Source organism: Neofelis nebulosa, chromosome 4 (genome assembly GCF_028018385.1).
Source record: "Neofelis nebulosa isolate mNeoNeb1 chromosome 4, mNeoNeb1.pri, whole genome shotgun sequence".
In the NCBI taxonomy this organism is placed as follows: Eukaryota; Metazoa; Chordata; class Mammalia; order Carnivora; family Felidae; genus Neofelis; species Neofelis nebulosa.
In genome coordinates this window covers 121407140-121434393 of record NC_080785.1, presented here as the reverse complement: position 1 = coordinate 121434393, position 27254 = coordinate 121407140, and the positions used below count along the sequence as shown (strand labels likewise).

Here is a 27254-nt window from a genome sequence, read left to right as displayed (position 1 = left end):
AGAATAAGAACAATTATAAATGACAAAATCTCACAAATAGACATTGTTAAAGATCTGATGAGAGTTCATTATGATGCAATTGACAAAGAAATTCAGTTATTTCTGTGACACATAACACTTCAAGTAATCAGAATACTAAGTGATGACCTTATCCCAAAACATTAAAACTTCAGGAATTGCATATATATTTGGGCAGTTACAGCATTTACCTTTGCAGTACAACCTAAGGTTTACCACTGTACAACAATGCTTTTCTAAGTAACTTAGCATCCCAAATAAAAGGGCCTAATTGGTCAAAAAGACTTCATTTACCATTTAAATCCTGGGAAGTTTGTTAAAACCTGAGGAAGTTATAAGTACATCCTAAATAGGATTACAGATCATTACAAATCTTAAAACTTTATTTATTCAACCAAGGTGGCAATGAAAAATCCTAAAGGTGATTGTATAGGATTATATAGTTGTTACCAAAACCTAGCTCCTTTAACATTGAGAAGTTTTAACTAAGTAATCAAAGACCTGATAAACATGAAACCTAAGACTTTGGTTTTCCCGGAAGACAAAGCTTTGTTTGCATTGTTTTATCAAGAGCAGATCAACAGTCCAAGAAAACTTTGTCATTTGAGGGAGAAAAGCAGAATTTCAACCTTATACCAGTGTACTTTAAAATTCCATTCATCTCAACCTTAGTCCGTCCTGAGCACACATAAAATTCCTTTCCAAAGATTTCCCTTCATGAACCTTTTACAACTTTACTTTGCCTTCAAACTTTGTCCCCAAACCATTTCTCTCTAAATAACCAGTCTTGTTTAGTATAAAATTACTTTCTTCTACCCTCAACAAAAATGTATTTCCATTCCTTCTATCTTTCTTACATACCTCCTATTTTCCTACATACAGGGTTGCTTTCCTTATTTCCATCAGTCTTAAGTACACTTAACAGAATTTTAACTCTTAGGAAACCTTAGTCTCCAATTGAGGACCTAGTAACCAACTGAGAGGTGTTTACACCAGAATTTTTTAGATGGTAAATTCATGAACCAATTAAGTACAAATCATGTTTTCCAATAGGTCCATATTGCCTTAATTTATCTGCAATAAGAAGTTAAAAACACAAACTTATGTTCAGTAATCAAAGCTTTAGCAATTTATTCTATTTGGAAAAGACTTAGATGTCCAAGGGGGTGCACTTTACTCCTTGACCTTGAGGATGGGAGGAGGAGCCAATGGTGCCTGAGGCACTGAGGAAGGTAGAGGAACCAGTTATATAGACCACACCCAAGTTGGTGCAGAAACAGTAGGGGGAAGGGAAGGCAGAAGAGGCAAGGTGCCAGTAGAAGGCAGAGAAGGAAAACCTAATTCAAAACCTTAACTCAGACAGAAGAACAGACACCATGTTTTTTTCCTGCAAAGTGGAAATATGGAGTCCACATTATGCCAGAGAAGACCGGGAATTTCCCCAAAACAAATGAGTTTCAGCAACTGCTTGGGAGCATACCTTAAAATCCCCATCCTGAGGTAGACTAACCGCAGTTGGCTCCAATTATAGCTGTTAACCTGGGAAATGAGGGAGAATCCCTCACATCTATTAGGCAGAGGAACAGGGAGAGATAGTCAGTGTCCCCTTCAGTCTGATTCTATCTCGGCCAGACCAATAAGGTCCCCTTCTCGAGGTTCCTCCTGATATCAGCTGGGTTTCTGGGACTTTCCCTGGTTGGGATATTTATTCTTTTAATGTCCTTTTTCCTTGCAGTAGGCTCATTGACCCCTTGCTAAGGAGGTTCTGGGCCTCCTCCCTTTTGGTGGCTAGACCTTCCCTGTCCTTTTGTCATGGCTCTCTTATACCTCTGGAGCAAGTAGGGTGTAAGCCTTGCATCTCATAATAATCATCGGGGGTATCCCTTGCTGCTGGTCATATTCATGGGCTTCTCAGTCCCTGCTCTGATCCCCTGGAGGAGAGCCTCTTGGTATGGGCGGATGTGGACTGGCATCTGGAGAGTACCTGTGCCTGGCGAGGGTGCAATCTGGCTGCTGGTTCTTGTGGGGGAGGGTTCTCCGGGTCCAAGAGGGGAGGAGAGATGGCGGTGGTGGTGGCAGTAGTGGTGGAGGAGAAACAGACGGGGGAGGAGTTTCAAGCTCAGGGGCAGGGGTGAGGGAGCTCCGTGAGTCATAAAGTGGTAGAAAGAAGGGATCTTCCTCCGGGTCTGCTGCAAACACTAGGGGAGTGGTGGGTTGCTTCTTTGGCTCCCTGGGTGAGTCTCTGGATAAAGTGGCTAAATCCTTTGCCTAGCTCTGCTTGCTATGGATGAATTGCACCCAAGTCAGTGGGTTTCGGGCAATTTCAAGCCAGGAGTCGATGTATGAAAATTGATCAGGGTGACCTGGGTCTCTGGAGACAACATGCCAGATGCAGCAGACCATTGGGACATCCACGGTTCCCTCAGAGAGCTCTCCTACACCAAAAGTGGGTCATTCTGACTCACATAGGGTCCTTAACGTGCTGGGGGTTATCTTAATTCCATAGTCTCCCCCAAAACCCTTCTTTGCTCTGTCTTGACCCCATAATGTTCCCATGAGGCAGAGTTGCAAAGACAGACAGAAGGATAGGGATGCCCCCTCTCACGAGGAGACCAGTCAGATGCCCATCTGGCCGTGTCCTAAAGGAATATTGGTGATGCTTAGCCGTAGCAGTCTCAGCTTTGTGACTTACGATTGGAAACTATTCCAATGCCACCATAGACTGTGTGCCATTCACCTTGGAATCACAGATGGGCCCACTCAGACTCTGTAGGCTTTTGGGGACCTTAAGGGTGCCTGCCTGTGGAGCCACAGAACCGAACTTGGCAGGCAAGCTAGACCGAGTGGCACATTCACACTCACATACACACCAGAGGTTATTACATTCCCTCCCACAGAATTCCTATCTCTGAGACCTCTGAGGTCTCCAGGGAGTGATCAGGTCCATCTTCCACTTTTGCTAGTAGGCCTGACTAGATTGTGCCCTAGCCTTACTGGTTCCGATGTCAGGTCCAGGTCCTCACCTGCCAAGTCTTCTCGATTCCAGCAGGAACAGTGGAGCAGGGCTGGCCCAACGTAACTGCGAGAGATACTGCCAAAATTCAGTCAGGGCACACCTTCTCCCTTGCGATTCTTTGTTCTGTCACTGCTTTGCAATTCTCCCAAGCTGGTGGCAACAATGGGCCAGCGTAGTTGGGTTTCCCAGTCAGGGAACCAAATATGTTACAGAACTAGGCTGGAATGCTGGTGGAAAAATCAAGTGCTCGGAGATCTTGGTGAGTCTGAGATTTATTTAACACTGGGGGGCTCAGAGGAGACCATTTCTCCAAAGATCTGAGCCCCGAATGAAGGGTGGGAGGGTAATTTATAGTTGTCAGCTTCCATATCTGTGGCGGGTTTTCGCGTTTGTGAAACAGGGCAAGAAGAACCCGGAGAAGGGGTCTCCAAGCTAGAGACCAGAGCTTGTTTTAGTCCCATCAGCCATCTTTGGCACAGTACTTTATTCATTTCTCCAACAATACTGGAATTAAAATTTAAAAGCTTAAAAAAAATAATGCTCAACTGAAAAGAAATCCATAGTTCTTTTAACCCCTTCAGTGATACATTATGTAGTAGAACTATTTTATGTTCATGGAGAGTTTGATATCGGGTGTGTGTGTGGCGTATGCATGTGTACATGCATTACATGTGTGCATATGTTTCTGTGTGTATGGTATGTGTATGCATGTATGTGTGTGTATGTGTAAGACAGAGAGATTTTGAAAAAATTAAGAGATAATGGACTCAGAATTCAGAGAGTTTCATTTCAAATCATACCTGTGCTATTTTCTACTCTGCTTCCTCAAGCAAAATTAGTTCACTTCACTTAGACACTTCTCTTACATATAAGATTGTGATAATAACATGACCTACCGGGGTTATGTTGAGGAATTAGTGATAAGTGCTTTTATTTGACTAAGCACAGTGGGTGGTGCAGAATCAGTGTCATTCACTGTGTGACCTTTGATAAGCCCCCTAACTACTTGGGGTCTCCATTTCTACATCTGAAAAGAAGGTCATTGTATGAAATTATGGTTTGATCCCTTTCAGATGTAAAATGTCATGATTCTTTTCATTGCTAACTGGACCTTCAGGGAAACAATCCCGTGACCTACTTTCTCATTAATATCATTTGGTGAACAACAGGACTAAATATTCTACTAGGCTGGAAAAATCAAAACATCATTATTTTACGGGTAGGTTTTCATTCTCCTTCTGAAAGTCTGGCAGATATTGGAATACTGGGAATATAGAGAAGGCAATTTCTGTTACATTTCCTGTGTGGTAGTAGGAGAGCTTATTTTACTCTCAGATAATTGTGCAGGTATAGCTTCCCAAATCCCAAAACCAGACATGGTCCAAGACTTGGGCTTCTGGATTAAATTCAGTATGCTCAGTTAAATTTGAATTTCAGATAAACAACACATCATTTTTTAGTATAAATACTTTCCACATAGTGCATGGGATATAAGTTAAATTTATAATTTGCTTATCTGAAATGAAAATATAACTAGGAATTCTTATTTTTATTTGCTAAATCTGACAGCCTTATAACAAGAAAATTCACATGACTATTTTATTAAACTTCTGCCAGAAGTAAAAAATTTACAACTACCCTCAAATCTGTCCCCTTCTCAGTATCTCTACTATGCCTCCTGGTTGAGACTTTTTGGATTGAATGTTTGTACTCCATTCCCATTCATATGTTGAAGCAATACCTGCCCCCACAGTTGTGATGGTATTTAGAGATGGGGCCTTTTAGAGATAATTAGGGTTAGATTAGGTCACGAAGTTGGGCTCTTCAGATGAAATTAGTACTTTAGAAAAAGAGTCCAAAGAGCTAGCTCTCTCTCTTTCCTGTTTGTGAAGCTCCAAGAAAGGAGGTTACTGCAAAACAGAAGGAGGGTACTCACCAGGAACTTAATCAACTGGCATACTGATCTTGGACTTCCAGCTTTCAGAACCATGAAAAATAAATGTCTGTTGTCGAAGCCACACAGTTATGGTATTTTGTTATAGCAGCCTGAGCAGACTAAAGCTCACAGTATCATCTCTGAGGCTAAAATAGCCAGTGGCTTCCTAATCTCTTTACTTTCATTTTGTCTTCTGTTTGCTTTGATGGAAGTTTCTAATAAAAAAATGCTAAGAGGATGAATTTTTTCACACCTCAGTAAAGTCATATGTTTTTGCAGTTTGGTATCCTCCAGTTCTTCATTGTCCTCCGAATTCATTAACATAGCCTAAAGGTAGTAAATGGTTATGGGAGACAATCACATTTTGCGGTTTTATAAGACAGTCTCTGAAATGACAAGGTTTTTTTCCAGGGTCTGCCACTTCCTACCTCTGGGGACTCTTTAATTTTTCTGAGCCTCAGTTTCCTTATTTGTAAAATAAAAACAACTGATACTGTCTGACATATATTCCTGTTACAGTGGTTGAATACATGAAATACATTGGTAGGTTGGAAATACTGAACACAGGGCTTGATAGAGAGTGAAGTGTTAGAAAATATTAGCTGTGATGTCATTTTCTTGATGCCCCTTCCTTTTCTCCCACCACATGACTGTACTCTCCAAGTTTATCTGTCATCTTATCTCCACTCCTGGAACAATTATACCTCTGCTATTCCTCTCATCCTTTTCACATGTTCTTCTTTCTGTCTGACATGCTCCTTCTTGTAGAATTCACTTTTCTAGGCTGGTAAAATATAATTTATTTGGGAGATCTTTCCTTGATCTTAATGAATATTAGTCTCTGTCTAGAAGTACACTACTCAAAATGTCTTATTGATCTCTAAAATCATACATGAGAGGAATAATTTGTTAAGTCTTTCCTCTAAAATGCTCATTCTGGCAAATCATCAGCAAGGTATAGCATCCTCATTTGAGTTCCTTAGGAGCAGAGCTAGAAGCAGCCAGAGGCTGAGATTTGGGTGCATTATTACTATTGAGGAAGTGCTTTCCAGGAAGTGAGGAGTGAAGGAAGCAGGACAGGGAAGAAGTAAATCCAAAAAATTATGTGGACTCAAAGTGTGGGTTTAGTGTGATACTGTGGGAGTGAGGGGGTATACTGGGACATAATTTGTACCACAGTTGTCCCTCCATCTGGTAAGAGGCTAGCTTGTTGTGTGCGACCATCACAGGCTGCCTCAATAGGTGAGGATCAGGACTTGTATACAATGGGACTTGTATAACCTCTCAAGGAGTGTCTCCCTTTCTTGGCCAAGGGTGATTTTCCAAAGAAGGTCACAGAATTACCTGCAGGTCATCTGGAGAATGAGTACATTGGTCTGAAAAGAGGATCTGGGCAAGGCACCAGACATCTACTAGAGTCTCTTAACTGGAGAGAACTTAAGACCCTCCAATTTAATACCTTTATTTTACTACCAAAGAAGTGAAAAACTAGAAAATGATTTGTCCAGGTCCATTGTATATTAAATCTGATCTGGGACTAGAATTTGGGTCCTCTGTTTTCTAAATTAGAGTTCTTTCCACTACAAAAAAGAACATTTATTTCTACAGTATTTTCTATTAATGAACGGGACTTCATATCCACTTACTTATTGCCATACATTTACCCAGACTCTAGGTCCCCAAGGCATGCTAGCTGACCTATTTGAAAGGTACAACCTTTGATCAAGGCAAGGAAACTAACCTGCCTGCCTTGAATGAGTCAAGTTCACAATGCTCATGGAGGATAGTTTCAACTTGTTGTTATTCCAAGGTTAATACCAACCAGGTTAATGAGGTCAAAATTGCATTTGTTGGGCCAGAGAATGAAGTGGTGTTTAGATGAAAAGAAAATTGTTAAAACTGACAAAGAGAGCTAGTGATAATGAGATGCTTAATGGTGTGATGGAGGAGGGAGACAGCTGTAACGCTCTCCTAATGGAAGTTCAACTGATTTTTGCTGAACTTTCTCTTAATTCCTTTGCTCTTGCATAATGTATGATTTATCACAACTAAAACTGAGCAAGTGGATAAGTCAGGATTTTGAGATATGCCTTCAGACAGTCTTTAATCAGTTTCAAGGTTTTGTGATGTATAAGCTCCCTTTCCTCTTGAAAGTACACTTAGGTAGTACTTATAAGCAAGTACTGAGGAAACGTATTTGTGGAAGATATAGTGGAAAATGACCAATCCTGATTGTGATTATTAGATTCGTTGAAAAAAATTACTTTTCTAAATTATTGCATTGGTGGGCAGAAGTATCCAAAACCAAACAATATAATATTTATTGGGAATTAATTTGTCTTACAGTGTCTCCTTTCTTCATAAAATGGCACAAACTGTCACTTATTTCCATTCATTACCACCTCAGTCTTATAAATTTATTCTTCTGTGTGCTTTCTAGGAAGCCAGCATCTTAATGCATTTAAGTACTCCAGAATTAAAGGTAGGCTATGTTCATGGCTCTGCCCCATTGCTGCTTAATAGCTCTTTGACCTTATAGCAGTTACTTACCTTCTCTGACCCTCAATTTCCATTTTTACAATGAACATATATATAATCTGCACCTTGGTATTGTACTGAGGACTAAATGGGTTGTTCACATACAGTTCTTTGTACATAGTAAATTTGCATTATCATGCAAGAACATAATTGTTAGTATTGGTTTAAATGTGAAATATAAAATAATACTAGTATTAGGAAAAATGGGTAAATTCTACTATAATCTTGGAGGGGGAAAATTGTCTAACTGTGATCCAAAATCAAAAATAAGAAAAAGAAGGGGCACCTGGGTCGCTTAGTTGGTTAGGCATCTAACTCTTCATCTCAGCCCAGGTCTTGGTCTCAGGTTGTGAGTTCAAGTTCTGTGTAGGATTCTGTGCTGAGCCTGTAGCCCACTTAAACAAAACAACACCACCACCAACAACAACAAAACAAAAACAGCAAGAAGAGATAAGTTGAACTTAAAAAAAACAAACAAACTGGGGTGCCTGGGTGACTCAGTCAGTTAAGCATATGACTGGGTCTGATGATCTGGCTTGGTCAGATGAAAGCATCTGATAATTTCAGCTGTGGTCATGGTCTCACACTTCGAGAGTTCGAGCCCCTTGTAAGGCTCTTTGCTGACAGTGCAGAGCCTGCTTGGGATTCTTTCTCTTTCCCTCTCTCTCTCCTTCTCTCTCTGCCCCTCTCTTCCTTATACTCTCTTTCTCTCTCTCTCTCTAAAAATAAATAAATAAGCTCAAAAACAAACAAAACAAGCCAGCCTTTGCTTTGCTTAGCAATAATCAGCATAACTAAAGTTAAAACAAACAAACACCAATATCCCTGATGAGTATGGATGCAAAAATTCTCAATAAGATACTAGCAAATCAAGGGGCGCCTGGGTGGCGCAGTCGGTTAAGCGTCCGACTTCAGCCAGGTCACGATCTCGCGGTCCGTGAGTTCGAGCCCCGCGTCAGGCTCTGGGCTGATGGCTCGGAGCCTGGAGCCTGTTTCCGATTCTGTGTCTCCCTCTCTCTCTGCCCCTCCCCCGTTCATGCTCTGTCTCTCTCTGTCCCAAAAATAAATAAAAAATGTTGAAAAAAAAAAAAAAAAAAAAGATACTAGCAAATCAAATTCAACAGCATATAAAAAGAACTATTCACCATGATCAAGTGGGATTCATTCCTGGGCTGCAGGGCTGGTTCAACATTCACATATCAATCAATGTGATACATCACATTAATAAAAGAAAAGATAAGAACCTGATATGATCCTGTCAATTGATGCAGAAAAAGCATTTGACAAAATTCAGCATCCTTAATAAAAACCCTCGAGAAAGTTGGGATAGAAGGAACATACTTAAACATCCTAAAAGCCATTTATGAAAAGCCCACAGCTAACATCATCCTCAATGGGGAAAAACAGAGCTTTTTCCCTGAGATCAGGAACACGACAGGGATGTCCACTCTTACCGCTGTTGTTTAACATAGTGCTGGAAGTTCTAGCATCAGCAATCAGACAGCAAAAGGAAATCAAAGGCATCCAAATTGGCAAAGATGAAGTCAAGCTTTCACTTTTTGCAGATGACATGATATTATACATGGAAAACCCAACAGACTCCACTAAAAGTCTGCTAGAACTGATACATGAATTCAGCAAAGTCGCAGGATACAAAATCAATGTACAGAAATCAGTTGCATTCTTATACACTAACAATGAAGCAACAGAAAGACAAAGAAACTGATCCCATTCACAATTGCACCAAGAAGCATAAAATACCTAGGGATAAATCTAACCAAAGATGTACAAGATCTGTATGCTGAAAACTATAGAAAGCTTATGAAGGTAATTGAAGGAGATACAAAGAAATGGAAAAACATTCCATGCCCATGGATTGGAAGAATAAATATTGTTAAAATGTCAGTACTACCCAAACCAATCTACACATTCAATGCAATCCCAATCAAAATTGCACCAACATTCTTCTCGAAGACGAAGCTTTAGAACAAGCAATCCTAAAATTTGTATGGAACCACAAGAGACCCCGAATAGTCAAAGTAATTTTGAAGAAGAAGACCAAAGCAGGAGGCATCACTGTCCCAGACTTTAGCCTCTACTACAAAGCTGTACTCATCAAGACAGCATGGTATTGGCACAAAAAGAGACACATAGACCAATGGAATAGAATAGAAACCCCAGAATTAGACCCACAAACGTATGGCCAACTAATCCTTGACAAAGCAGCAAAGAATATCCAATGGGAAAAAGACAGTCTCTTTAACAAATGGTGCTGGGAGAGCTGGACCACAACATGCAGAAGAATGAAACTAGACCACTTTCTTATACCATTCACAAAAATAAACTGAAAATGGATAAAGGACCTGAATGTGAGACAGGAAACCATCAAAACCCTAGAGGAGAAAGCAGGAAAAAACCTCTCTGACCTCAGCCGCAGCAGTTTCTTACTTGACACATCCTCAAAGGCAAGGGAGTTAAAAGCAAAAATGAACTATTGGGACCTCATGGAGGTAAAAAGCTTCTGCACTGTAAAGGAAACAGTCAACAAAACTAAAAGGCAATCAATGGAAAGGGAAAAAGATATTTGCAAATGACATATTGGAACAAGGGCTAGTATCCAAAATCTATAAAGAACTCACCAAACTCCACACCCAAAAAACAAATAATGCAGTGAAGAAATGGGCAGAAGACATGAATAGACACTTTTCCAAAGAAGACATCCACATGACCAACAGACACATGAAAAGATGCTCAGTGTCACTCGTCATCAGGGACATGCAAATCAAAACCACACTGAGATATTCCCTCACATCAGTCAGAGTGGCTAAAATGAACAAATTAGGAGACTATAGATGCTGGCGAGGATGTGGAGAAATAGGAACCCTCTTGCACTGTTGGTGGGAATGCAAATTGGTGCAACCACTCTGGAAAACAGTGTGGAGGTTCCTCAAAAAATTAAAAATAGATCTACCCTATGACCCAGCAATAGCACTGCTAGGAATTGACCAAAGAGATACAGGAGTGCTGATGCATAGGGGCACTTGTACCCCAATGTTTATAGCAGCACTTTCAACAATAGCCAAATTGTGGAAACAGCCTAAATGTCCATCAACTGATGAATGGATAAAGAAATTGTGGTTTAGATACACAATGGAATAGTACATGGCAATGAGAATGAAATATGGCCTTTTGTAGCAACGTGGATGGAACTGGAGAGTGTTGTGCTAAGTGAAATAAGTCATACAGAGAAAGACAGATACCATATGTTTTCACTCCTGTGTGGATTCTGAGAAACTTAACAGAAGACCATGGGGGAGGGGAAGGAGAAAAAAAAAAGTTAGAGGGAGGAAGCCAAACCATAAGAGACTCTTAAAAACTGAAAACAAACTGAGGGTTGTTAGGGAGTGGGAGGGAGGGGAGGGTGGGTGATGGGTATTGAGGAGGGTACGTGTTGGGATGAGCACTGGGTGTTGTATGGAAACCAATTTGACAATCAATTTCATATTAAAAAACAAACAAACAGGGGCGCCTGGGTGGCGCAGTCGGTTAAGCGTCCGACTTCAGCCAGGTCACGATCTCGCGCTCCGTGAGTTCGAGCCCCGCGTCAGGCTCTGGGCTGATGGCTCGGAGCCTGGAGCCTGCTTCCGATTCTGTGTCTCCCTCTCTCTCTGCCCCTCCTCTGTTCATGCTCTGTCTCTCTCTGTCCCAAAAATAAATAAAAAATGTTGAAAAAAAATTTTAAAAAACAAACAAACAAACAAACAAACAAACAAACAAATGAAAAACTGTCAAACTAGAAAAAATTTGAGTTCTGCTGAGGAAATACCTCTAGGTAGGCACATGCTTCACTTCCCTCTACTTCAGGCTTCTTCCTAACATCCGCATGATTCCCTCTTTCTTGTTCTGTCTACCTAGAACAGTCCTGTACATTATATCCTTCTCTTTCTAGAAGATACTTGTATCCACCCCTGCTTTTTCTCTTTCTAAACCCCACCAGAATGCCTCCCCCAGCTCCCCAAAAAAGAAAAACCTAAATGGGAGGTATGTATTTTATAAATAGCATACCCTTTGTCCTTGGCTCAGTAAATTTCCAAGAATATGACCACTCTGTGTCAGAACCTATTATCAGGGGTTGTGTGTCTTTCTTCTCATCCTGAGCATATTTACAGAGAAGTAAGAAAATGGTTAGAGGAAACGGGAGACAGACCCTAAGAATCCTCCTCCTTCCAGAAGTGGAATTTCCTGAAATGAAAGAGTAGTGAGCTCCCTGGGTGGATTCTAGCAACTATCTCCTTAATCTCAGTTGCTCATGGGTTGTCTTTCTGACTCACAGGATAATAAAAATTGGGGGCTCAGCTTAAATACTGATCAGATAGCATTTGTAGCTATCCCATTTTAACTTTTTGTAAGTTGACCTCCCCATTTAACACTTGGATTTACATTCATATTCCAGCATGACTATCCTGTGAAGTAATCGTGCTATTTCCAAGAACTAGTACCTACCTTTCACCCAGTCATGTGGGATTTTGTTTGCCCAAACATCAAAGATGGACAATGGTTTTAAATCATTTAGGTACATTCTCCATGTCACATGGCAAGAAAATAGAAAGATTGGAATTTAAATAAAAATTTCTTGACTCCCTAAAGGAAGCTCTTTCTACAAAGTTGAATCCTAAATATAATGTTACTCTTTTGTGTCAAGGAATTTGTTGATTCTAGGTTTGTGTTTGAGTGGGAAAAAGATGGAAATACTCTCACCAGACTGAACCTACCTTCAGATTCCTTGTATCTTGCTGCCACCCTCTCCTTTTCTCTGGCTTGATTCAAAGACAGGGCCATTGATATCTCTGGAGTTGCTTCTAAATGGATATAAAATTACACTGTAAGTGAGATCTTGAGTTCAATTATCTTAGTCTTTTCCATTTCAGTCTGTGCTTTGGATGGCTATCAAAAACTTCCCAACCTGGCTGTATGTAATTACAATTTATATTCAAGTATTGAACTTTCTATCAATTCAATTGATTTTGTGGAGCCAAATCTATAGATCATTCCCAATGAGAGAAAAGTGGTCTGACTGGTATCAAGGTCACTTCCTTTGTTGTTATCCTTAGTGTTATGAAAGAATTTAAAGAGAAATGTAAATGAAGCTCAGAGGAAAACATGGAACGTTTCAGCAGAACATCTCTAATTAAAGCATTAATTGTAATGAAGCTTTGACTCAATTCTACTATAGCTTAGATGTGGGAGTTTGCTAATAGGATATATTCAGTAGAAGAATTCACAGAACTCACAGGTGGATAACATAGTATATGGTTCTTAACCTCCTTGGTGACTCATGGGCCCATGGACCACAAATTAAGAACCAGTTCTAGGAGATCAGTCATGGAGAGATCATAAATGTCCTGTGAAGTTTGTTTATTACCTCCTTGAAATTATGTGAAAATTGCATACATGTGTATAGTCAGTATTTGGGGGGATAAGGTCCAAGGATTTTATCAGTTTCTTGACCTCGAAGCAAGTATCACAGATCAAATAGTTTCCTTAAACTCACAGTTTTATGAAAAATAGTATTTTAGATTTTGCAGTTTACAGTTTATTTAGAAAATAAATAAAGAGATATATTTATTTACCTCAGTGTTCAAAGAACCCTTTTCAGACACCATATGCATATTGTTTTGGAGTGGGATAAATTATGAGTAGTAGAGGAAAGCCATGCAATACATGGCTACTTAGAGGTTTTCTTGAGACTGAAATGTTTGTTACTATGCTTAGGCTTCCCAAAATAGAAAACCAGACTCAAAGTAGTTTTAAAAATGTAGAGAATTCGTTCATACAACTGAAAAGTACAGGGATAAGGTTTAACTGAGGTATAACGTTATCCAAAAGTTTATTTTGTGATTAGGGCTTTAGCTCAGCTACAATTAGTGGATCAGCTTTGTCCTCAAGCTGGCTTCTGTGTATGGACACAAATGGACATGGCAGGTCTATATATCATGTTGTGTCAGCACAGTGAAGAGAAAGAGACCTCTTGATTGTAGCATTCCCTGGATAGTCCCAAGACTGTCTCTTTTGGGCTAGCTCATTAGTTCACATCCCAACCACAGAACTCACTCATTATGGACAGAGGTACCAAATATGCTCATTGTTTTAGCTTAGTCTGGAGGAGCTGAGAGTAGAGTCATCCTCCCTGGGGCCTCCTGGACATCAAAATGGAAAACTGGTGGTCTTAGAAGAGGAAGGGAAATGTATGAATGGTAGAGAAGCAGGAAGGTGATCATGACACTGAGACCATAGGCACATGGAAGAGACAAAGGCGTTGACAACAAGAACAAGGAAAAAAATCTGGTGACATAAGTGGTAACAAGGCTATTTAAAATGAAGATGCAGAGGCTGAGAGTATTGGAATAGTAGCCAAAATGCATGCATCTGGTCAGTGGAGGATCTGGGGCTCAAACCCAGAACTTCTAACTCCAAATCTATTGTACTCTCTACCATATACTGTTACTTTTACAGAGAACCTTTGAGTAATAATTTGCAAAGCCACTTTGGCTGTACCACTGGCAATAAGGTGTGGAGTAATGTATTGTATAGACAAATGGCAGCTGCTAATTTTAGTTTCAGTTCCAAATCCAGAGAGTTCGGGGAGTGGCATGATTTTCACTTGCAGGGCACAGTAATGCTTTGCACTTCTCAGAGGCTTTTCAGCTGAGACTGTCAAAGGTCTCTGTAGAGATGAATCATCTCCTACTCGGTAATTGAGGAGCCAGAGGCAAAGGGTGGTGAATTAGCCAAGCCACCCCTCGAGCTACCCAGATGGCCTTGGTCTCCAATGAACGGTTTATGGTTGTTTTCTACTATAAATAAGTACACGCACTCAGGAGCCTTGAGAGTCCAAAGACCAAGGGTGACCCAGAGAACCTGTGATTAACTTTTCCCTGGCTGGAGAGAGAAAATGGAAAAATTAAGTAGGAAAGTATATCTTTGCTAACATGAAAGTGCCATGACTCAAGGCAGCAGATTGAATTCTGCTCCTGGCTCAGGAAGAACATAACCTTGGGCATTATTACTATTCCCCTCACTTTAAGTTGAGGTGGCTGGGCTAGACCACCAGGGAGGCCCATTTTAGCTTTAATAACCTCTGTTCTTCATTTTGGATCTCTTTTCCTATCTCAGCAGCTGGGGTATGGAACAAAGTATCATTCAAAGCAAAGCAGACAGTGCTTAGATCAGTGCTGCTCATACCTAATGTGAAAATGGATCACTCAGAAATCTTGTAAAAATGCAGACTCTGATTGATCAGGGTGCATAGGGAGCCCAAGAGTCTGCATTCCTAAGAAACTTCTGGTTGATACCACTGTGGCCCATTCCCAGCCCATATTTTGCACACTAGGAATAAAAAGACTTTAGAGTTTAGTATGCTTACAGCATATCCATCCAGAGAAAAAAACAGAAGATGAGAAAGGGGATAGAAGAAGTGGTGACTATCAACACAAAATTAAAGCATGTATAAGTCAAATAAGAGTTTGAGACCTATAGATGAAAAAACAAAACTATACTTTGATAAAAGTATTAATCCAAACCAAAAAACTCCATCGGAAGAAGTTAAATGAATTACTGTCTTCAGGGTTGCTTGTAGTGATAGCTGATGAGGAGAACTTCATTTAGTTCTCTCTTCTTTAATTGGCATGTCACTGAGAAATATGAAATAGGTTTTATTTTTTTTTATTTAAAAAAAAAATTTTTAATGTTTATTTTTGAGACAGAGACAGAGCATGAATGGGGGAGGGTCAGAGAGAGAGGGAGACACAGAATCCAAAGAAGGCTCCAGGCTCCGAGCTGTCAGCAAAGAGCCTGACGCGGGGCTCGAACTTACAGACCATGAGATCATGACCTGAGCCGAAGTCGGAAGCTCAACCGACTGAGCCACCCAGGTGCCCCTGAAATAGGTTTTAAAGGCTGCCTGCACTGAGCAGATGAGGGCATTCCCCATTATAGAGGTTTTATTTTATTTCTTAAGTGGCCTGGGGTTGTACTGCCAGGTAGACATGTATGGAAACTCCTACCAGGATCTCTAATTCCTGGTCCAGGATGATTCCTATTACATGGCACTGTTCCACAAGCCGAGTCATTTCCTCTATGCCCTACATTCTTTTTTTCTTTTTGTGTTAATGGAATTATTATATCCCTGCAATGAAATGCAAATCATTTTTTTTTAAGTAATGACCGTGGTGATCTTGAAGCTTTTTGTGTGGACACTCTTCATTTATCTTTCACTGTAATTTCACTAATGAGCAGAAAAGGATCTGGACAAAAATTTGTGTGAAAATACCCAACATAAGATCTCGCAGTGACTCATTTCACAAGCTATCTTTTATTTCTCCTATTCTTGCTCCCTGGGTCATTGATGATCTCACAATGAGCCTAGTTGCAGGCCTTGCTTCATATGCTCCCTCTTGCATGTCTTTCAATAATAATAATTAGAGCTTCAAATAAATGCATATCCTAGAATGAATGGACTGTCCTTTATTCACCAAACCAAATGTAATTCAAGATTCTCAATTTTTTCATCACCATTTTTATTCTGCACATCCTCTTTGTTCTCTGCAGTGCTTTATCGACCCCTGTCAGGTTGAAAAGAAGCAGATAAGACAGGCAGCCAATCAGGATTTGGGAAGCATGTGCTGTGTGAATGCCACCTGGCTCTGAAGGAGCAGTAGGCTGCAAGCCTGGGCATTGCTTTCTCCCTGGTTTCAGTAGATTGCACAAGTACATTAGGTTATGTATTTACTGATAATAATATCACACTCACACCCTTAATTTAGAAGGGCACTGGGAAGAACATCATTCTGTTGGCCATTTTCAGGTATCCTGGTTGCCTATTTCAAGTAAGTTTGATTCCAGGAGAATATTTTTGGTTATTAAAACCATAACATTTATAAGTCATAGGAAGATGGTTGGTAGTTCTCAAATACAACTCAACTCCTTAAGCATACACATGTTATTAAATCCAGTCCCTAACAATAAAAGTATTACCTCATTTAGTATTCTTGGTGAAAGTATAAAGCAGTTACTAATCATTCATCATCATATAATAATAGCAATAATAATTATTATTATTGTTATTATTATCAGCAGCAACAACAGCATCCCTTGTCTATAGGTGAAAAATTTATAGCCTGAGGAAGAGTAAGTAACTCATCAAAAAGTCAGGCACTTATTGGTTCTAAAGCCAGTACTGAAACTCAGCTCCAGAAATTTTGCTCTTAACTCCTATAGTTGGGCTTCCCTGGCTAAAGCCTAGTATTGCTTTTTCTGTTAAACGTTCTTCCTCATTAGAGGGACTCCCTGAGAACAGAGGTCCTGACTATCCTATTCCTGTAGTGATACCAGCAGTTAGAATTGTGCTTACCACATAGCAAGGACTTAATGACTAACTGGAGAGACTGAGTTAAGAGGGTGAGATGAAGAGGAGGAGAAGGAAGGGGAAGAAGAAGAAACCAAACAAGAAAACATGTGAAGCCTTGAAAGACTTCACTGTTTTCTGTTTAATCTGCATCTCTCAGGAAGCCACTGAAGGAAGGGCAGAAAGAGGACATGATAATGATGTTTGAGGAAAATTAAATCAACCTGGCAATACTGTAGGTAAAACTTTCTGCAATATTAGGTTTAATGCAAAATAGTATTTTATAAAATATTCATTTAAAATCTGTCACACAGGGGCACCTGAGTGTCTCAGTCAGTTGAGCGTCTGACTTGGGCTCAGGTCATGATCTCGCGGTCCATGAGTTTGAGCCCTGCATGGGGCTCTGTGCTGACAGCTCAGAGCCTGGAGCCTGCTTCAGATTCTGTCTCCTTCTCTCTGTGCCCCTCCCTGCTTGCCTTTCTCTCTCTCTCTCTCTCTCTCTCTCTCTCTCTCTCTCTCTTTCTCTAACATAAACCTCAAAAAAAAAATCTGTCACAAAAATTGGGAAGATACTTCAAAATGCTTTATGTGGTATAAATATATTTATAAGTAGTATAAATATATTTGCAGATATATGTATATACACACACACAGATATATATTATATACATATATATACAGATATATATGTATATACAGATATATATATAATATATATATATAATATATATATATATAATATATATATATATGTATCTCACCAAGAAATTTTGATTAATTGATATTTTAGAAGGGCAGATGAGTCAGTTTATGTCATCAGTAGTTGCAGTTGTTCTTTTAAAAATATAATTAAGGGGCACCTGGGTGGCTCAGTTGGTTAAGCATCCTATTTCAGCTCAGGTCATGAGCTCACTGGTTGTTAGCTCGAGCATCGCGTCGGGCTCTGTGCTGACAGCTCAGAGCCTGGAGCCTGCTTCGGGTTCTGTGTCTCCCTCTCTGTCCCCTCTCCCCTGCTCATGCTCTGTCTCTCTTTCTCTCAAAACTAAAATAAACATTAAAAAATTTTAAAAATAAAGATGGTAACTAAGTAAAGTTATTTTATGTGACATAAAAGTACTTTTATTATTTGATTATAATGGTTTATACAAATGTTTTTTTTTAACTTATTTTCTCTCACTCTCTCTTCGTAAATTTTAGTGTCAATATAAAAGATGCTGAAGAAAATATACCATTTGACAATACATATTGTATTTCATTAAGTTATAATTGCTTCTTACCTCCCTGTTCCTCTTCCCCTTTACCTCCAAAATTCCAATAACCAGTGTTGGCATAAAGATTTGGATTTATCATCACCTAAAGCAAAGTGCAGTGAGATTGCCTACAATGATCCAGGAGCTTAGAAAAAGGAAAGGGGGAGAAGCATGCATATTTATATATTAAACCCTTCCCTTCTTTATGCCATTAAAATGTAATCTTTTATGTTTGTAAATTCACCAGAGAGGGTGATATTAACTTAGCTCCTCTCCCTGGGAATGTGATATCCAGCTGTGTTTTCATGATGAACTTCCATCACAGTAAACACTCCAGATGCCCTAAAGGTTTAGATGTAATGGGATTTGATCCATATCAATTTTTCATAATGTATTCCATGTTGAATTTTTAATCCTTCCCTCTTCAAAAACATTGGGATGTACTCCACCCTATATGGCTCCCTTCTGAGCCACTCTTTTGATAATTATAGAAAAAATTACTCATCATGTTTTCATTAACATAAATCTATCTCTGTTTTCATTACCACAACCAAGTGAAATTTGTCAGCAGTAAGAATATAGGTAAATAGAAACTTTTAAAGTCCTCCCAAAACCATATGCATTGTAATTTTGAGTTAAAGCCACATACAAAGTCAGTTTGAGATAATTCGATATAAAAAATAAAGAACTAGATTTAGCTGGAGAGCTTGAACTCAAAAGACACCTAGTCCTGCTAACTCAGAATGAATATATTATAATAGTCTGTATTTTTATTCAATTTAACCTTTCATTGTTCAACAAATATTCATTGTTCCAAGTGCTGGGAACCTAGGAGTGAACAAGAAAAAAAAAACAAAAAACAAAAAACAAAAACAAAAGACAACTTGTTCCTGCATAGAACTTATATTAATATTTGATATTATCTAAGAAGGGTGTGTGTGCATATAGATGGTCAGTAATGTTTGCACTCACTCTGCCCATGCACACACACACAAATCCATTTGATGTAAAAATCTCCTTTGTATCTTCAGAGGATATTTAAAGTATAATTCATAGTAGAAATATGGTTTCCAAAATTAACTCCAGAAAATATATTTTTTTCCCTCATATTTGTCAGGCAGAAAAGCAATAGGGTTATAAGAAAGGGAATGAAAAGGAAGTTTTGATAAAATTGTATCAGTGAACATAATTTGAGGAAAACTTATTTGGAGGCTTTATTAGTTTTTTTATTAGTGCTACAACAAATTACCACAAATTTAGGGCTTGAAACAAGATAAATCTAGTAACTTAACATTTCTGGAGGTCAGATGTTTTAAAATCAAGGTGTTGGCAAGGCTGTGTTCCTCCTAGGGACTGTAGGGGAAAATCTATTTCTTTGCCTTTCCAGCTTCTAGAGGCTGCCTGCTTTCTTCGCTTGTGATCTCTCCCTCATATAACTCCAGTCCTACTTCTGTCATTATCTTTTGTGACCCTGCCTGAGAAGCTAGGCTAATTTCTATATTTTAAGATCTTTAACATAATAATGTGTACAAAGTCCCTTTTGCCATAAAATAATATACAGATTTGTGGGTGAGGATACAGACATCTTTTGGGACCCATCATTCAACCTGGTACAGAATCTGATGCATTCTATGAAATATTCAGGTTCTGGCTTGAATATTTGTTCCTATGGTGCAAGTTTCTGGGGTCATAGATGCTACCTCTGAATCCTCAGGCTCCCTGGTTGTTATATATCATCTTTTAAACCACCTTCTGTTTGCATTGCTGCAGATAACATGACAATCAGAATTTCCTTGTTTCATCATTAGCAGGAATGCCATGACATTCATCAGTTAAAATCAACAGATGCCTGCTATTCCTTTAAATTTACCATTGGAAGTTGTATCTCTATAAACACACACATGCACATGCACACATTTTATTTTCTTAAATTTTTTTTCTATATAGTCCTTTCTGGTAGTGCTCTCAAATGAAATTTCTTAGGTTGCTTAGCTATGGCTATCTTTTAGAGTTAGTTAGAATTGTCAGTAATATAGGAATTAGTTGCATTTTATTTTGTATGTCACATTAACTTGTTACACACATTCATGTGTTTTCTTTTATCTGAATTATTCTTTTAGCATCACTCATCTGAGACAATGCAATGCATATAGAGTTACATAATGACAGCGTTAAGTGCTTTTTGTAAAGAACTTAAAGATTCTGAATTGTGAAGTTAATTAAATAAATGGCCCTTTCTCTTGACAGCCCTAAATTATGATGGAAATGACTGAGAAAAATGATGCTATATAGTTTTTCCTATCCAACTTACATATCATGTATATTGACATTCAATTTTAAATACTGAGAACAGTTTTCAGACTGGAAAAAGTAGTTTTGAAAAACATATTATAGATTTGTTAAGGTCAGGACAAGATGGTATAGAACCATGTCTTTCTGCTCATCCCCTAAATTAAAGAAAAAATAGGTGCAACTAAATATAATTATCAACTCTCAATGTAGCACAAGGGACAACCATCAAAGACCTCTGAAATGTGGTAAGAAGGTAAACTAAAATTAGGGACCTTAGGACTAGAGAATAAACACAGCTGCAGAGTATTTTATGACCCCCATTCAACAGAAGAAGGGTACTTAGATTGAATGTTTCCTGACACCCAAACCAGGAACAGAAAGTAGCCCAGATAGCCCTATCCCCCATTCAAACTGAGCCAGAACCCCATGGAAAATACAGAACTTGCAGGATTGGAAAGAGGATCAATTTGGAGGTCCACTAACAATAAGCCAGAGAAACACTCTCCCTTTCATCAGACCCGAGGTGAGACTCACTCTTCCAAAGAGAGATGCTAAAGCTGCTGTTGGCATTTGAAAGAGAAACATAAGAGATTTTACTCGGAGAGGGACCAACATGGCAGAGAAGTAGGGGTATCTGTACTTCCTGCATCTCTCAAACAAAGAAGGGCTAAAGCCAAAGGACTTTGAACCCCAAGAGTCTGGGAGGAAAAGAGACTGAGTCTATCAGGGAGAAACTGGGACAACCTTAAGGGGCGTAGGGTTATTTCAAGGAACAAATCAAAGCACACCTGGTGGAGGGTCCAAAACATCACTAGGAGTAGGGAAATAAAATAACCAAAGTCACAACAAGAGAGAGCAAGTAACACTCTCCAAAAAAACACCTCCTGAAGGTGCAGGCCTTAGACAGTGTACGATCCCTCCTTTAATATAGCAGTGCTAGCAGGTTCAGAGTATACAACAAGTTTTTAAAACTCATAAAGGACAGAAAACTAGCCAAAATGACAAACGGAAGAATTCTCCTCAAAAGAAATTCCAGGAAAAAGTGACAGCTAAAATATTGATCAAAACAGATATAAGCAACATAACTGAACAAGAATTTAGAATAATAGTCACAAAATTAATCACTGGGCTTGAAAAAAGCATAGAAGACAGCAGATAATCAATTGCTACAGAGATCAAGGGGCTAAAAAATAGTCATGATGAATTAAAAAATGCTATAAATGACGTGCAACATAAAATGGAGGTGGCCACAGTGCAGATTGAAGAAGCAGAAGGGAGAGTAGGTGAATTAGAAGATAAAATAATGGAAACAGAGGAAGCTGAGAAAAATAAAGATAAAAAAATTCCAGGATCACGAGGGGAGAATTAGCGAACTAAGTAATTCAATCAAATGGAACAATTTCTGTATCATAGAAATTCCAGAAGAAGAGAGAGAGAAACGGGCTGAAGGTGTACTTGAACAAATCATAGCTGAGAACTTCCTCAATGTGGGGAAGGAAACAGGCATTGAAATCGAAGAGGCAGAGAGAACTCCTGCAGACATAACTTGAATTGATCTTATGCACAACATATCATAGTGAAACTGGCAAATACAAGGATAAGGAGAGAATTCTGAAAGCAACTAGGGATAAACAAGCATTAACACACAAAGGTAGACACATAAGGGTACTACAGACCTATCTATGGAAACTTGGCAGACCAGAAAGGAATGGCAGGAAATCTTTGATGTGATGAACAGGAAAAGTATGCAGCCAAGAGTCCTTCATCCAACAAGCCTGTCATTCAGAATAGAAGGAGAGATAAAGGTTTTCCCAAACAGAAAAACCGAAGGAATTCATCACCACTAAACCACCCCTACAAGACATCCTAAGGGGGAGTCTGTGAGTGAAACGTTGCAAGGACCACAAAGGACCAGAGACATCACTATAAGCATGAAACCTACAGACATCTCAATGACTCTAAACCCATATCTTTCAGTAATAACACTGAATGTAATGGACTAAACGCTCCAATCAGAGGACGTAGGGTATCAGAATGGATTAAAAAAAACAAGACCCATCTATTTGCTGTCTATGAGAGACTCATTTTAGACCTGAGGACATCTTCAGATTGAAAGTGAGGGGATGGAGAACTATCTATCATGCTACTGGAAGTTAAAAGAAAGCTGGAGTAGACATACTTATATCAGACAAACTAGACTTTAAAAACTGTAACAAGAAATGATTACAGGGTCTATTCATCATGAAGAGCTAACAATTATAAATGTCTATGCACCGAATTCGGAGCACCCAAATATATAAAACAATCACAAACATAAGCAGTCTTATTGATAAGAATGTGGTGATTGCAGGGGACTTTAATACTCCACGTACAACAATGGACAGATCATCTAGACAGAGAATCTGCAAAGAAAAAATGGCCCTGAACTATACATTGGACCAGATGAACTTGACAGATATATTTAGAACTCTACATCCCAAAGCAGCAGAATATACCTTCTTCTTGAGTACACACAGAACATTCTTCAAGATAGACCACATACGGGGCCACAAAACAGCCCTCAATAAATATAAAAGAATTGAGATCATACCATGCACACTTTCAGATCACAGTGCTATGAAACTTGAAATCAACCACAGAAAAAGTCTGGAAAACCTCAAAAAGCATGGAGGTTAAAGAAAATCCTGCTAAGGAGTGAACAGGTCAACCAAGCAATTAGAGAAGAAATTAAAAAAAAAATACGGAAACATACAGAAATGAAAATACAACAATTCAGACCCTTTGAGATGCAGCAAAGGCAGTCTTAAGTGGAAAATACATTGCAATCCAAGCCTATCTCAAAAAACAAGAAAAATCCGGGGCGCCTGGGTGGCGCAGTCGGTTAAGCGTCCGACTTCAGCCAGGTCACGATCTCGCGGTCCGTGAGTTCGAGCCCCGCGTCAGGCTCTGGGCTGATGGCTCAGAGCCTGGAGCCTGTTTCCGCTTCTGTGTCTCCCTCTCTCTCTGCCCCTCCCCCGTTCATGCTCTGTCTCTCTCTGTCCCAAAAATAAATAAAAACGTTGAAAAAAAAAAAATTTAAAAAAAAAAAATAAAAAAAAAAACAAGAAAAATCCAAAATGCAAAATCTAACAGTACATGTAAAGGAACTAGAAGCAGAACAGCAGAGACACCCCAAACCCAGCAGAAGAAGAGACATAATAATGATCAGAGCACTAATAAACAACATAGAATCCGAAAACAAAACAAAACAAAACAGAACGGATCAATGAGACCAAGAATTGGTTTTTTTTTTGAAAAAATAAACAAAATTGATAAACCTCTAGCCAGGCTTCTTGAAAATAAAAGAGAGAGAGGACCCACACAGATAAAATCATGAATTAAAATTGATTTATTACAACAAATCCCTCAGAAATACAAGCAATTATCAGGGAATCCTATGAAAAATTATATGCCAGCAAACTGGACAACCTCAAAGAAATGGACATATTCCTAAACCCACACAGTACCAAAACTCAAATGGGAAGAAATAGAAAAATTGAACATTCAGACCCATAACTAATGAAGAAATTGAATCAGTTATCAAAAATTTCCCCAAAAATAAGAGTCTTGGACCAGACCACATGGCTTCCCTGGGGAATTCTACCAGACATTTAAAGCAGAGTTAATACCTATCCTTCTCATGCTGTTCCAAGAAATAGAAATGGAAGGAAAACTCCTGGACTTATTCTTTGAATCCAGCATTACTTTGATTCCCAAACCAGACAGAGGCCCAGCAAAAAAAGAGAGCTACAGGCTAATATCCTGGATGAATATGCATGTAAAAATTCTGAACAAGATACTAGCAAATCGAATTCAACATCATATAAAAAGAATTACTCACCATGATCAAGTGGGATTCATTCCTGGGCTGCAGGGCTGGTTCAGTATTCACAAAGAAATCAATGTGATTCATCACATTAATAAAAGAAAAGATAAAAACCATATGATTCTGTCAATAGATACAGGAAAAGCATTTGACAAAATACAGCATCTTTCTTAATAAAAACCCCCAAGAAAGTCAGTATAGAAGGAACATACTTAAACATCATGAAAGCCATTTATGAAAAGCCCACAGCTGATATCATCCTCAATGGGGAAAAACTGAGAGCGTTTCCTGTGAGATCAGGAACACAACAGGGATGTCCACTCTCACTTCTGTTGCTTAACATAGTGTTGGAAGTCCTAGCATCAGTAATCAGACAAGAAAAGGAAATCGAAAGCATCAAAATTGGCAAAGATGAAGTCAAACTTTCACTTTTTGCAGACGACCTGATACTCTACATGGAAAACCTGACAGACTCCACCAAAAGTCTGCCAGAATTGATACATGATTTCAACAAAGTCACAGGGTACAAAATCAATGTACAGAAATCTGTTGCATTTGTGTGCACCAATACTGAAGCAACAGAAAGAGAAATAAAGAAACTGATCCCCTTCACAATTGCACCAAGAACCATAAAATACCTAGGAATAAACCTAGCCAAAGATGTAAAAAATCTGTATGCTATAGAAAGCTTATGAAGGAAATGGAAGAAGACACAAAGAAATGGAAAACATTCCATGCTCATGGATTGGAAGAATAATTATTGTTGAAATGTCAATACTACCCAAAGTAATCTACACATTCAATGCAATCCCAATCAAAATTGCACGAACATTCTTCTCGAAGCTAGAACAGACAATCCTAAAATTTGTATGGAACCACAAAAGACCCCAAATAGCCAAGGTAATATTGAAGAAGAAAACCAAAGCAGGAGACATCACAATCCCAGACTTTAGCCTCTACTTCAAAGCTTTCATCATCAAGACAGTATGGTATTGGCACAAAAACAGACACTTAGACCAATGGAATAGAATAGAGAACCCAGAATTGGACTTGCAAATGTATGGCCAAGTAATCTTTGACAAAGCAGGAAAGAATATCCAGTGGAAAAAAGACAGTCTCTTTAACAAATGGTGCTGTGAGAGCCAGACTGCAACATGCAGAAGAATGAAACTAGACCACTTTCTTACACTATTCACAAATATAAACTTAAAATGGATGAAGGACCTGAATGTGAGATAGGAAACCATCATAACCCTAGAGGAGAAATCAGAAAAAAACCTCTCTGACCGCAACCACAGCAATTTCTTACTTGACACATCTGCAAAGGCAAGGGAATTAAAAGCAAAAATGGACTATTGGGACCTCATGAAGATAAAAAGCTTCTGCACTGCAAAGGAAACAATCAACAAAACTAAAAGGCAACCGATGGAATGGGAAAAGATATTTACAAATGACATATCAGACAAAGGGCTAGTATCCAAAATCTATAAAGAACTCACCAAACTCCACACCTGAAAAATAATGCGGTGAAGAAATGGGTAGAAGACATGAATAGACACTTTTCCAAAGAAGACATCCACATGGCCAACAGACACACGAAAAGATGCTAAACGTCACTCATCATCAGGGAAATAAAAATCAAAACCACACTCAGATACCACCTCACGCCGGTAAGAGTGACTAAAATGAACATATCAGGAGACTGATATGGAGGATGTGGAGAAATAGGCACCCTCTTGCACTGTTGGTGGGAATGCAAATGGTGCAGCCGCTCTGGAAAACAGTGTGGAGGTTCCTCAAAAAATTAAAAATAGATCTACCCTATGACCCAGCAATAGCACTGCTAGGAATTGACCCAAGAGATACAGGAGTGCTGATGCATAGGGGCACTTGTACCCTAATGTTTATAGCAGCACTTTCAACAATAGCCAAATTATGGAAACAGCCTAAATGTCCTCAACTGACAAATGGATAAAGAAATTGTGGTTTATATATACAATGGAATATAACTTGGCAATAAGAAAGAATGAAGTCTGGCCATTTTGCAGCAACATGGATGGAACTGGAGGGTATTATGCTAAGTGAAATAAGTCAGTCAGAGAATGACAGATACCATATGTTTTCATTCATATGTGGATCTTGAGAAACTTAACAGAAGACCATGGGGGAGAGGAAGGGGGAAAAAAGCTACAGAGAAGGATGGAGGCAAACCCTGAGACTCTTGGATATTGAGAGCAAACTGAGAGTTGATGGGGGGTGGAGGAGAGCAGAAAGTGGGTGATGGGCATTGGAGGAGGGCACCTGTTGGGATGAGCACTGGGTGTTGCATGGAAACCAATTTGACAATAAATTATATTAAAGAAAATAGAAATATTGAGAGACATAACCAGCTCACTAGTTAGAAGAGCCTTCTTGTTACCATGGGCCTGAGATACCTTCTTCCAGTGACATCAGAGCATCACACCACCTGTTCTAGGAAGCTCTCTCCAGATCCCTGCAGGCAGGGGGTCCTTGCTATATAGCAAATCCCAAAAGAATGCCCCCTGCAGGCCTAAGAATGCCTACCTGTCCTGGGAAACACCAGTGCAGGCAGATAGACTGAGAGGAGAGACCTAGCCATGGAAGGTGTCCTGACCTACCAGGTCTTCTTTTCTATCCACAACAGAGACACTGGAGCATTTGGAGGTAGAAAAGCACAGATAGAGTGATCCAATCACAAATGGGCATCTGGCCACGGAACATCTCCCTGCTAGATCTGGCAATTCTTTCTTCACTAAGGGGATACCCAGTTCTCCCACCTGAGTAATTATCCTAAATTCCTCCTGAGGCAGCACCATTAAGAGCCAGTGGGACCCCTAGGGGCATCAGACCAAAACAACAATAAAAGTAAAATAGTAACACCACAATGGCTATGAAAATTAAACTATTAAGGAACT

General features: G+C 39.2%; 1 pseudogene; it reads left to right on the top strand.

The window, feature by feature from the left end:
- Window positions 1-2078: 2078 nt before the first annotated feature.
- Window positions 2079-27254, top strand: part of LOC131508588 (tubulin alpha-1A chain-like) — an 86308-nt pseudogene continuing 61132 nt past the window's right edge.